The sequence below is a fragment of the Pleurodeles waltl genome, chromosome 1_1 (genome assembly GCF_031143425.1).
Source record: "Pleurodeles waltl isolate 20211129_DDA chromosome 1_1, aPleWal1.hap1.20221129, whole genome shotgun sequence".
Taxonomy (NCBI): domain Eukaryota; kingdom Metazoa; phylum Chordata; class Amphibia; order Caudata; family Salamandridae; genus Pleurodeles; species Pleurodeles waltl.
Window position 1 is genome coordinate 873,582,815 of NC_090436.1, and position 13,844 is coordinate 873,596,658.

Below are 13,844 nucleotides of genomic sequence, written 5' to 3' on the forward strand. Positions count from 1 at the left end.
TTCTTTGGAACAAGACCAGCACTTACTGTCTGTAACAAGTTTAAATTTATAAAGATCCATAGGAGTATAATACAATTGATTATACAAATTAAATAATCTTTGGGTTGTAGATCCTGAACGCGATGTTGTATGGAGTTTTGACCATATTTGTTTCCAAATAGATATAGGAAAATTTTGATTGAAATCTTGTTCCCATGCCAATTCTATTTTAGACTTTGTTCTCATGCGACTGGTATGTGTAAGAGTTCTGTATATAAAGGACTTGAGAGGAGAAATTATAAGGCTGGGAAATAGGCTGTGCAGAAGAGGGAGTATCCAAAGTATGAGATAACAATTGATAGAGGATAGCGGAGAGAGATTGGTACTGCACAGCATAATGAGAGGAAATATGAAATGTCTGTTGAATATCTTGAAATACAAGTATAGCATTATCTAAAATAAAAAATGATCCAGAGTTATAATGCCTTTGTGCATCCACTCCTTCCAGGCTAAAGTTTTCTTAGAAATTTTAATATCCTTGTTGTACCATATGGGAGTTTGCCAAAGGTTCTCAGATGAGGAGTGAGAGGCAATAAGTAATGGCTTGGCAATAGAGATAGAATGAGTGATTATCGGAGATTGAAGTGATTTAGGGGGTTTTGAAAGCCAAATTGCATCTCTAAGAGTAAATGGTGTAATTTGTGAGTGTTCCAATTGACTCCATAGAGAGGTTCCATTGTGAAAAGTGGGAGAGAGGGACATCCAGATTTGTTTTAAAACAAATGCAGAATGGTATCTTTTAAGGGATGGAAAATTTACACCTCCATTATCTCCAGGTTCTTGTAGTTTGATTAAAGATATATGAGATTTACGTTTGTTCCATTCAAAATTACATAAATAGTGTATTTATAGTTTAAAAAAAACAGATGAAAGTTTAACTGGGAGCATAGATAGATAAAAATTTAAAATGGGCAACAACATCATTATGATTGTGGCCAATCTTCCCCACCAAGTTAAATAAAGAGGGTACCATCTGTCAAGCAATTTCAAAATCTTTGACTCGACTTCTTTGAGATTAATGCAAATAGTGTCTTTAATAGAATTGGAGTAGGATATGCCCAGGCATTTAATATGCTTAGAGTTTCAAGTAAAACCAATATCTTTAAACATGTTGGGTACACAATAAGCATTTAAAGGCAAAACCTCTGATTTGTCGACATTAAGCTTATATCCTGAGACATTTGAGTATTCTCGTAGTAAGCGAAAAAAATCCAGAATAGTCTGTTGAGGATTAGAGATGAAGAGCAGAATATCGTCAGCATATGCTGTAAATTTAATCTCTATGTCTTTGTGCTTAAAGATGTAAAAATCAGACGACCTACGTTTTTTATCTAGAAGGGGTTCAAGGGCTAATACAAATAAAAGAGGTGATAGAGGACCACCTTGTCTAGTACCTCTGTGTAGGGGGAAGTCATGGGATTGTTTACCATTGACTAAAATAGATGTAGAAGGTGAGGAATATAACATACTAATGAGTTTAATAATATGAGGACTAAAACCATGCCATTTTAATGCTCCAAACATAAAATCCCAACAAACTCGATCAAAAGCTTTTTCAGCATCGAGAGTTATAGCAGCTATAGGGTCCCTGGACTTAGAAGCAAGATGGAGAATATTGAGAAAAGTTCTAGAATCATCTGATGTGTACTGCTCCTTAACAAAACCTGACTGGTGAATATCTATTAAATCTGGGATAAAATGATTAATACGTAAGGCAAGGACTTTTGCAAAAAATGTACAGTCAACATTGATAAGGGATATAGGTCTATAGTTACCACATTTGGATAAATCTTTATCTTTTTTAGGAATCAAGCACAACATAGCTTCAGAAAAAGTGCCCTTTGCTTGATCTTGCGATAAGAAATATTGTATAAGTGTTAATAACTTTGGAACTAAAATGGATGCAAATGTTGAGTAAAATTCGATTGAAAAGCCATCAGGACGCGGGGCCTTATCTTTAGGAAGTTTGGTGATGGCATTTTTAATTTCTAACTCAGATAGCTCAGAGTCTAATAGAGACAAGTCTACTTTATGTGTCTTAGGAATAGAGTGGAAGAAAGCATCAACCTCAGACATATTACAAGTATTTTTGGTACTATTTAATGTGGTGTAGTAATCAGTAAAACATTCCAGAATTTTTAAGTCATTAGTGTGTCTGTTTCCAAATGTGTCAGTGATAACAGTAATTTTAGACTTTTGTTTTTTAATCTTTAAATAGTTTGCCAAAAGTTTACCCGCTTTATTTTTCCCCCCATAAAATGTTGAATTTATTTTGAGTAGAGTACCACATGCACTATCCAAAAATTGCTTACTGTATTGTAATTTAGCATCAATCAACCTGGACAGAGTATCTGGTTTGTTAGAGGAGACGTATTCATGCTCTAGATGCTTTATTTGTGCAAGTAATTGAGAGGAAATTTTAGAATTTTCTTACTTTTTAGTGGCAACATAATCTATAATAAAAACCTCTGGCAGTAGGTTTGAATGCATCCCATATAAAATTAATCTGAATATCGGAAGATAAGTTGTGACTAAAAAAGTCTTTAGAAAGCATTGTAAATTGTTCAATAAATAAATGGTCTTGCAATAAGACATTATTAAATCTCCAGCGCTTAGAAGATGAGGAAGTGCCTGGAAAGTTCAAATCAATAATTACCAGGCGTGATCTGATATAAGAATAGACCCAATGTCAGTATGTGAGACTGATTGTAAAATAATTTGTGTCGCACATATATAATCTATTCTAGAATATGAGTGATGTACTGCAGAATACAACGTAAATAAATTCTATTACATCTGGATGTGCAATTCTCCACATGTCACATAAACCTCTAGAGGAGATTGCTTGATGAAATGCTTTTTGCATTTTATTAGGGATATGACGAGTTTGAGAATGACGATCAACAAAAGGATCCATAAACTGATTGCAATCACCTCCTACAACAAGATTGTCAGAATTGCAAGATAATAATAAAGAAGAAAAATGTATCCAAAATTGAGGCTCTACTCCAGTTGGACCATAGACATTGCAAATGGAGTACAGCACCCCATTAATTTTAACTGTCAATAATAACCATCTACCTGTAACATCTTTAAACTCTTCTCTAACTTGTATATGTAAAGATTTATGAACCAAAAGTAATACCCCAGTTCTTCATGAACTGCAGAGGAACCAAAAACATGAACAACCCAATTTCTATTTAAACTTTTAAAGTCCTGCTCCTTAAGATGTGTTTCTTGTACAAGGGCAACCTGACAGTTTAATTTAGAGAGATGTTGAAGCACTCTTTGTTTCTTGACCGGATTACATAAACCCTTAACATTCCATGAAATTATACGAAGACTGGTCATTTAACTGGGGGAAGACATATTGTCGAAATCTAAGATATATACAACATATGAATCATAGAGTAAGGTGGAAGGGAAAATTCTGAACACATATCCAGTTGAGGTTGCTTGCGGATGCCAACATTGCATTGTAAGGTAAAAAAATATATAAAAGAAGAAAGAAAGACACAAGGAGACGAAGAGAGGAAGAAAGAGATGGAGAAGTAAAGAGGTGGCAAAAGCACCCTATTGATAGAAGAAAAACAAGATGACGAAAAGCCAAAAGGCTTCAGTCATAATTATCCTGACAATAAAAATATATTTTGCAAGGAAGAAAGGAAGGAGCAATAAAATTAGAGGCCAATCAACAATGACACCCCCGAGGAATTAAAATAATTATACAGCACAAGCAAGAGAGATGTTAAAATAGAATAAATACATTACAGTATAAACAACTGACGATGTGACTTACCAACAAGGGAAAGAACACTATGATGACGAACTATACAAGAATATAGACATAATTGGAAAGGGGATTTTCTTTACTTGACATTTCAATGTTTTCAATACCTGTAAAGAAAGAATAAATGATTTAAAAATCCAACATTAACCAATCAAGTATTGCTGAGTTCCATTGCCTCTCCTTTAGGGTTATATATAAATTGTTTCAAATCAGAGGGATCTTCAACAGTACTTGTTCTGTCGTTGAAGGTAACTTTAAAGAAACAAGGATGAACAAGGCCAAATCTAGCATTCATGGATCGTAAAGCTGATCTGAGATCCAGAAATTCTTTCCTTCTTTTGGCTGTCGCCGTGGCCACATCCTGACAAAAGAAAATCTTTTGGCCTGACCACAACATTTTTTTGCGTTGTTTGGCGGCGGTCAAGGCTGTCATTAAATCTGAGTATTGTAGAAAGAGAGTGATAATTCCTCTTGGTTTAGATGTAGAAGAAGGACCAATACGATGGGCTCTCTGAATGTTAAGGACCGTGGTATTCTGCAGACCAACAATCCTCGGAATATGAGTTTGCAAAACTGTTATCAAATCTTGGCCTTCTGAGCCTTCCAGAATGCCATAAATGGTCCATGTGCCACACAATCTGTACTGAACTCTGCTTTACTCGAGGTCCATGACAGGGCATTTCAGAAAGAAGTCAGTGAATAACATCTCAAACGTGATGACTGGTTTCTTTCTTCAATTTCATGTACTAAGCATGTCTGCCTTCTGCTAATTTTTTATCAACTACATTCCTTCAAATCAAATTTTCTGCGCTATTTGTTCCAAAGTCAGTCCTTCTCGGGCACTGCTTGCCTTTTCACTTCACCGTCGCAGACACCAGTCAATAAACAATAAGTCCTAAATACTGCTTTGTAGTGCATGGCTATTCTCTTACCGTTTGCATTTTCTGGTGACTGGACTCGGCTTTTTAACATTCCTGTTATGAAAATCTATTTTCTCAAGCAAATAGAGGATGCGCTAAATACAGCGAATAAAATGATGTCTCTTCCTTGGAGCAAAGGAGCCTCATTGTCTCTCGCTGTCCCATGATAATCCGAGTAAAGGCTCGGTAGCAATAAGTCTGCTGTGCGAGCGTGGCAGGTTCAGCCCTTTTGTTTTTGTCTGTCAGTTTGCAGCCTTCAGGAAATGGATATTTTTCAGCCAATGCCCATTGATCTCTGGCAAGGTCCAATGATCTGCTAGTTGTACATGGGCTGGGTCTGCATTACTCCATTAGGCATTGATTGTTATTCTTAAAGCTTTTATTGCTGCTATTTGTCAGAACATTTACTGAGGCACCTAGAGAAAACTAGTGTCCTGAAATTGCCTGCTGAGCATTCTGAAGTCAGCTGGATGAAAAAAATACATCCAAAGGCAGCATTTTTTAATACATGTGTATTATTCATACACACCTCTGTCTACAAATGTAGTAAATAAAAATTGTGGGCTAGATTGTACAAAGATATACATGGTATCAAAGCTTTGAGAGTTTATTGAATAGTGACCGGTCCTTTATGTTTCCCGTGGCTGAAATTAGAAAACCCGTCACTCCTGATCAAGTTCATTGGCAGTATTAAATGCCACTTATTATATTCATCATCATCAAGAAATCTTTATAAGATTTTCATGAAACAATAAAAGAAATACATGCAATTCATACAAAACAAACCAAAACAAATTTCCAATAAAACACGCTAAAAACAGTCTTGCCGTTAAGCTAATCATCTGTGAAGATAAAACATCTTAGTAGTGAGCCAGGTCTTGCTGAACTAAAAAATGGATGTGCAATTCAATCCTGCATTGAGCGCACTTTACCTACCTTATGCACAGCCTTTCATGTATTTTCTGCTCCAAACTGCAGAGATAAGGAATGATCATTCTCTAAGAACACATTCAGGACTTCCGAAGAGGACTTCCGAAGAGCTGCAAATACAATACCGCTTCTTTACATCTCATAAGGTGAGAATCCTTTAAAAATGGCTTTAAAATAGTGACATTTCCCATTTTGTTAGAGCCAAGGTGAGAAAAACAAGCATTTGCAATGTAATCGGTCTCACATTTGCTCGAGTTAGAGCTGTTAGCATTGTAAATTCCTAACTGGACTTTTCTTCCCAAATAAATTGAAAATTAAAAGTAAAACAATTGACATAAGCAAGACTATTCAAAGCGCCCCGGCCGCCATGAGCGTGAGTCTGAAGGAGAGACACAAAAGGGAAAAGAAGTTTGCTCTCAGTCAAACGTATCGGCCAATATGTGATTATCCATGTAACAGGGTAGATGGCCAAGGCGGTAACAAAACTGCCCCAAGAAGGGACAAAGGTAAAGCATTTTTGAAAGGCAAGCTCATGAATGAGGGATAGTGATAGGTGTGCGGTGGACATGGTTAAAAGCCCACAGAGGGATTACAACACGTCAGAGCACTTGTGCGCGCAACCTAAAAACTGAGCCAGGTGATGCCAAAGTGATAAAATAATTCTTCACTGTCACCATAGCACACTCCCAGTCCAGGCACTGATTAAAGCTAAACTCCTTAAACCATGATTGATTAGGATTGGTTCAAGTGAGCGTTGAGTACAATACATTGGATAAGCTTAAATCTGTAAAAGATTTGCTTACATAATTCAATCAAGGAATAAGAAGACACCTATCAAGTTGAAGACAATGTTATGATACTTCCCTATTGAAGCTGGCCTTGTAATTGGTCCAAATGTTAACCCACAAAAGCAGCGGGCCAACTTGATGATGTGAGATATATGGCAAATTCAACTCGGAGTGTGAATGTAAACTCGCTAATGGAAGGTTGAGAAGATGCCTAAAGATGTGATTTTCTTTAATCTGTAGAACCACAGGATTTTGGCATCCCCCAGATCCCAGCTCCATACACTGCAGCGGGGGTACACTTATGTTTGTATATTTTTTTAAAAGGTAGAAGAAACCTTAAAAGTTGTATGTGTAAGATTTCAAATGGCCCCAGCTGCCCTACTGAGCTTCATGCATGAAATAGTAAGTTGGAGCTGCCAGGAGCCACCTGAATTAAAGGTAACACCAAGGTAATTAAAATCACCCAGACTGCTCAAAGACCTGTCTTTGAATGATATGGAGGCCATTTTTTTCTTCTCTGGACCACACGCCATGGTGTGGGATTTCCCAAAATTGGTTAATAAATCTAAGCTGCCTATAAATGAGACAAAGGCTTCCACTAGTCTTTCAATGCTCCTGGTATCTGTGCCATCAAAACAGAGTAGTTGGCATACAATCATGTGTGACTAATCTCTTTGCGATCTTTGGCACGTCAGTGGTGATAGCTCCCAAATGGAAACATACATTATTAACATATAACATTAAAAGGAGAGATGCTAAAATGCATCCCTGCCGACCCCCAGTGTAGATGAAAGTATCTGAGGGTTTCCCTGCACAGCCTTATTGCACCTTAACTGCTAAATTGTCATGCAGTATATACAGAAAATTTACAATAGAGACCTCTACACCCATATCTACCAACAGTAAGCACAGCTTGGCCCTGTTAACCGAGTCGCAAAATGTGGACTGATCCATGAAAGCTGGGTATAGTAGGCCTTGTCTAGCTATTGTATATTTGACCAAAATTAATTGTAGGTTTAGGCATTGCTCCACCGTACCTAGGCCAGGGTGGGAAGTGGTATTGGAAGTGGGATAAGATATTACTCTGACTGGCCCAGTTCCTTAACCATTTAAAAAGTACACTACCAAAAATGCTCAATGTGCTGTGTATAAGAGATATGAGATGATGACAATTTGGTACGATGGGTGACAATAATCAACAGTGCCCAGGACTCTGTAATCTTAGAACTGAACCAATTGTTAAATACATTTGTGAGCATAGTACCCCCGAGTTTGGTGTTACTTTCAATCAAGTCCATAGGTACCCCATCATGGTCTGGGGCCTTCCTACCCAAGCTTTGATCTATAGCTTCCACAACCATGCTTACTGATTGTTGCAAGGAAGTGGAGTTACAGAGTCTTGAACTCAAAGAATCTGATAAGTCTTGTCCTACTCAGCCTGATACGTGGTAGGAAAGTAGGTTACCCAGGTCGGGCCAGCTATACAAAAGAATAATAATGGGTTGGGGATTGCGTCTCTCAGTCTGATGTTATTGACTGCGCTTATGATATTAGTTTTGGTTGTGGCACTCAGTGTTTTTGCATAAATGATGCAATTGTGCATGAATTTGTATGTATAAAATGTCCTAAATCAAGAAAACATCTGGACTGGTATTATGCATTTAGTAATTTTTTTAACCTCCTGTTTGAGATTGTGAAATATTGTGAGGCGAGTAGTCATCACAGAGGGTCAAACAACATGCTTTTCTCATGACAATGTGCAGTGCCAATTTCAAAATTGGCAGAATCTGTTAGGAACGTGTATTCCCTTGTTTAACATTCAAATGATTGAAATGTTAATGGTTATTGACTTAGCAATGTATTTTAAAGGGTATATTCTGTAGTGATGCTTTGGAGTAAATGTAAGATTCACCAAGCTTCCAGAGGCAACTTTATGACCTGCAAGATACAATTGACAACACATACGTTTACAATAATTTTCAGCTCCTTGAAAGCTCTTTAATGTCAACAGATTCCGTTTAACTGAACCACAACTATCTTAAATAATTAGGATTAACATGATTGGCCATCTCACTCACAACCAGAGAACACTTCAGATTCTCTTCACCTACAGTATGTCCTAAACATCATCTGAAGGAAATTGATTGCCTTTATGAACTGTGACTTGATACACACCCTGAGTCCCCACACCTAGAGAGTGTCCTACATACTCAACACACACCAAATCATCAACGATGAGGAACTATGCGAAGATGGCTAAACAATCTCAGATGTTCCCCACCTCCAAAGAACCCACCACTCTTTACCAAGACATGACAAGCTTGATCACAAAGGTTGGAAAGGTCTCAAATTCCGAATAATGATTTTGACAGCATTTCATTGAAAAATGCCCACATCACACAATTTTGAATAACATGATCAGTCATTTAGTATAGTCCATTCCGACCCCGCAAAACAATATTGAACAGCTGCAATTAGATAACACAGTAAAACCACCATAATAGGTGACTTTTATTCACTAACAGGCCCTCAGAGTCTATTTCCCACCTGTCATTAGACACTTTATACAACTACACAAACTGCTAAAGCACTCTACACTAACATAAATAATGCCCCCTGCCTATTGTCTCAATAATACCTCACCTCAATTCCAGGAAAATATGACGTCCCTTAACAACATAGCAAGAGATTCAGCCAGTAGTTAGGGCTAGATAACATAAATTCAATCCCACATCTGTTGGTCAAATCAATCCTCAAACCATAGTTGTTACTATAAATCTGCCAAAGAAACCCGCAACCTCAAAGCTAAAGTGTGTCTTAATAAAATGCTGATCTGCTGTAGCTAAGAGCACCTCAGGCTCAGTCATTTTGTCTAACAGAAAATTTGGCCCGCTTGCTGTCAGTAATACTTGGTTCGATCCAGCATTTCAACCCATAATATTATTATGTTATTAGTATTATGTGTGATTTGCATTGTGAATGGCTAACTACAAAAGGTTTCCCAGTGCCAGGCTCATCTAAAAAGAAAGAGTTTAACCCTGCAAATCATCAAAAGGGGATCATATTTATGAGAATTCTGAACACTGAAACAACCATGTTTTTAGAGATTTGCAAAACGCATTCTTCAATCTGATAAACCCTCAATCTGAGCGGGAAAGCATTCTAGAGTTTTGGTCCAAGGGAAATGAAGGCTTGATCTCCTTGGTGAGATTTCCTGATTCTAGGAAGTACAGTCAACTTGGAATCCCCAGATCACAATGAGTGAGCAGGGATGTACAGGGACACCAATAATTTAAGATAGGAAAGTCCTGAATTTGCAAGGCTTTGCGCATGTAGCATAAAGCCTTAAAATGCACATGGTGCACAATGAGTAACCAATGAAGCATTCAAAGCAAAGTGTCTGTAGAGGTCAATTTAGGAGGGCAGAACAGAAACTGGCAGCAGCATTTTGAACAATCTGAAGGCATTTTAAGGGAGTTTTCCCCACCCAAAATATAGCACATTCCCATTATCCAGTCTGGAAATCACCAATCCCTGGACTACCATTCTCTGAGCAGCAGTGGGGAGACAATATAAAATCTTTCTAAGCAATTTCAAAATGGTAAAATAAGTGTCGGCGACCTTATTAATTTAGTGACTCATAGTGAGTTTGTTGTAGAGCCACATTCCTAGGTATTTTATGACTGACACTGAACTAGTAGGACTGCCCATAGCTGAAGGCCACAGCTGAGAGTCCCAAGGAATAGAGGTAGTCCCCAGCAACAAAACCTCAGATTTTTCCCCATTTAATTTTAGGGAGTTGGCACACATCCATGCTGACACTTGATTAAGGGTGAATTGAGCACTCGCATGTTGTGGTTATCCTTGGTTGACTATGTTACGACAATCTGTGTAAAGTGTGAGTTCACAATTCTCAACTATATCAGTGTAAAGCCTAACATACAAATTAAAAAGAAATGGATTCAAAGTCAACCCCTGCTACACACCTGAGACCAGGGGGAGAGATTTTGATCTGTGCTGATTGGTATATTCCTGAAAGATGTGATCATGCAGAAAAGATTTTAACCAGGCTAGGGCTGTGTCCTGTATTCCCATGCCTTCAATTCTTTGCAAAAGCGTGCTCTGATTCACTGTATCAAATGCTGCACTGAGATATAAAAGAATCCGTGCAGCAGCTCTGCATTGTCCAGTTAATACCTCAGGAAATCTGTCACACCACGAAGGACAGATTCAGTGTTGTGACCTGCACGGAACCCGGATTGTGAGGGATGGAGAAGACTATTAGTTTCTGTGATTTCTGTAAGCTGCTGGGATTGTGAGTGAGGAGCAACCAGAGCAATACCAGTAGGGTTAGAGAGGGGTTTGACTACCTGAAAAAGAGGTTCAGGGCAGTTTTGGGTTGCAACAATTTTTCTTGTAAAGAACAAAGACTTGGCCTCAGGACATATTCTTGAAAGTATTTCAAGGCAGTTTTTTCGATTTTTTATTTTATTATTATATATTTTGTGCCACTTCTTCTCAAGGTGTTTACAGGATTTTTTCTTTTCATACAAGGAGTCATTGTACCATGGGGCCGGGGGAAGGATTCTGCAATGCTTTTGGGCGGAGATGGGAATTTCGGCATCTAGTGACTATCTAAGACAAAGGTCAAATATAGATGTGTCTAACTCCACAGAATTGCACAATTGAGAAGAGTAGACCTCTAGTGCTGTAGTCCACGAGGAAGCATGTAGCTTAGACCCATTTCTTCTAAAGGAAACTGATGGATTCTTACCTGATGATGGACTTTAATTAGTCACAAGCAAAAAAGGGACTACATAATGATCATACCATACCAAGAGTAGGGGATAATAGGAATAAAGATTTGGAAAGTTAGTAAATACTGGATCAAGCAGATGACCGGCATTATGAGTAGGAGAGTTATTAATCAAATGCATATTCAAAGCTTTAATATCAGCAATCAAGGAAGTGGTACATTGCAAGATTTATCCTCAAGATGAATATTTAAGTCTCCCAGAATAGTGAAATTAGCATATTTAAGAATTGCGGAAGAAAGTGATTCAACAATGGTAGCACACCACTTACTGAAGCTCCCTTGTGGCTGATAGATGAATGCTTCAGACAAAATGAACTTTGCTGATAATGTAAGTGAAAAAAGCAAGGCTTCACATTCTGGAATATTGAGTTTTTGGTTTTACATGAAAATTCCTGCTTAAAGATAATTACAATGCCTCTACCTTTTCTGTCTAAAGGATCCACATGCAAGATTCGTAAGTCAGTGGGCAAGGCAGAAATAACATCCGGTACCAAGGATTCCTTCTGCCACTTTTCTATACGAAACAGCAGCAGGGCCATGCTCAAGCAAGAAGTCAAGCATATCCAAATGATGTTTGACCAGTGACCAACAATTTAGACTAAAGAATCTAAAAGAGTTGGCTTTCTTATTAATATCTGTGTGGCTAGATGGGGGCCTGATGGTGACATCAAAGTGCATGTAAGAAGGCTCATAAGAAAACTTACCCTGTGTGTCTAATGTTTGAAAAGGGCAGTGTGCACAGTGTCTATTTCCAGCTGCAAGACTGAGAGCTGAGACACAGACTTTAGTTGAAGGGGAACAAAGGCCATGGAATGAAGAGACAGAGTAGGTAGGCCTACCTGTAAGCTGAATGGTAGCATCCCTGCCCCCTGTATCCGTTTGGGCTTAGATGAGAGCAGATGGGCTTGCCTTAGGCGCACCCTCTACATACGTCCATACCAGAGTCGCACATAAATAAGCAAGCTGGGAGCAGGTGGCCGGTAAAAAAGAGAGATAGAGCTCTAACCACTCGCCTCTAATGAAACATCAAAATGGCTGCTGAAAACCATAATTTCTCTCTTTTCAATCTATTCCCTTAATGACAGATTGCAGTCTTCCCTATGCAAAGTTGTGCATAGAATTAAATTAGACACCTTTTCCTCGAAATTCCCACTTCACAAAGCACATATAACATGCTATAAGCATTGTGTAGGGTCTTTATTTGGTTTTTAAGATCAATGTGATCAAAGCCTCATTCCATGACTTTGGCATTGAAGAGATACCAAGAAAAACGTAATTCATTAATTCTAACATAACCTGGGCCACCGCCTTTGAAACAAGCTTACATAGTTCATTAGGTAGGCCGTCAGGAACCTCAGATTTCCCCCTTTTCAAGGCCTTTAACATTTCCTGGACTTCCTCCATAGTTATTCTTGCTTCCAATGCCTGTCTTGCTGTCTCATCCAAGGCAGGCAAAGGTATTCTATTCAAGTATTCCCTGATCTGATCATCAGTAGCCACTGCTTCCTTTGAATACAATTTTTGAAAGAAAGAAACAAATACCTGCTCTATCTCTAATTCATTGGTGGAGCAGCCAGCCTTACCTTAAATTTGAAGTGCGGTGATTCTATTCCTGGATTGATCTACTTTAGTTTTCCAGGCTAACAACTTGCTGCACCCCTCCCTACACTCATAGTGTGCCAGTCAACTGGATTCCCATCTTTTCCTGATCTTTACTTCCAAAAAGTCCTCTAATTTCGCTCTTGCTTCCTTCAACTGACATTCCAATGTGTTCCCTGCCAGAGCGTTCAACCCCACATCATCCCTAGTCTGTAATTCCAGGGTCACAGACTTACGATGTTGGAGCTATCTCTTCTCTGAGTTTGTGTGCAGAAATACTAACTAATCTTCCTCTAATAAATGCCTTCTATATGTCCAATACTACCTATAAAGAGGCAGACCCATAATTTGTTGCAAAAAAAAATTAAATCTTGTTTTAGCCCTTTAATAGCCCTATCATCGGCCAACAAAACCCAATTTAGAATCCACCTGGGGGAATTAGTCAATATATCATAGCTCATGTCTATTTTAACCGCCAAATGGTCAGACAAATGTCCCCGGGCATGGTCCACATGTTCACCATCCCACAGAGACTATAATGGATCAAAACAAAATCAATCCTAGAACTATGCCCAAATTGTTTATTATGAAAAATAAATCTTGGACCGCCACTTGCTCGACTATGCCAGATATCTACCAATCCCAAGTCTTTCATGGCCTGTTTTACCCAACACCTAATTCTTGGGGAATTCACTGTGCTCGACTATGCCAGATATCTACCAATCCCAAGTCTTTCATGGCCTGTTTTACCCAACACCTAATTCTTGGGGAATTCACTGTACCACTAGTTGTGGATTTGTCCAGGACTGGGTCTAGCAAAATATTAAAGTCGCCACCTAAGACTACCGGGGAAAGAAGTAATTGATTATGAAGAGATTGAAAATTTGCTGGGTCATCCAAATTAGGGCCGTGGTAACCACAAACCAAACTCCTCAAACTTTAATCTCTGATATCAACCATCG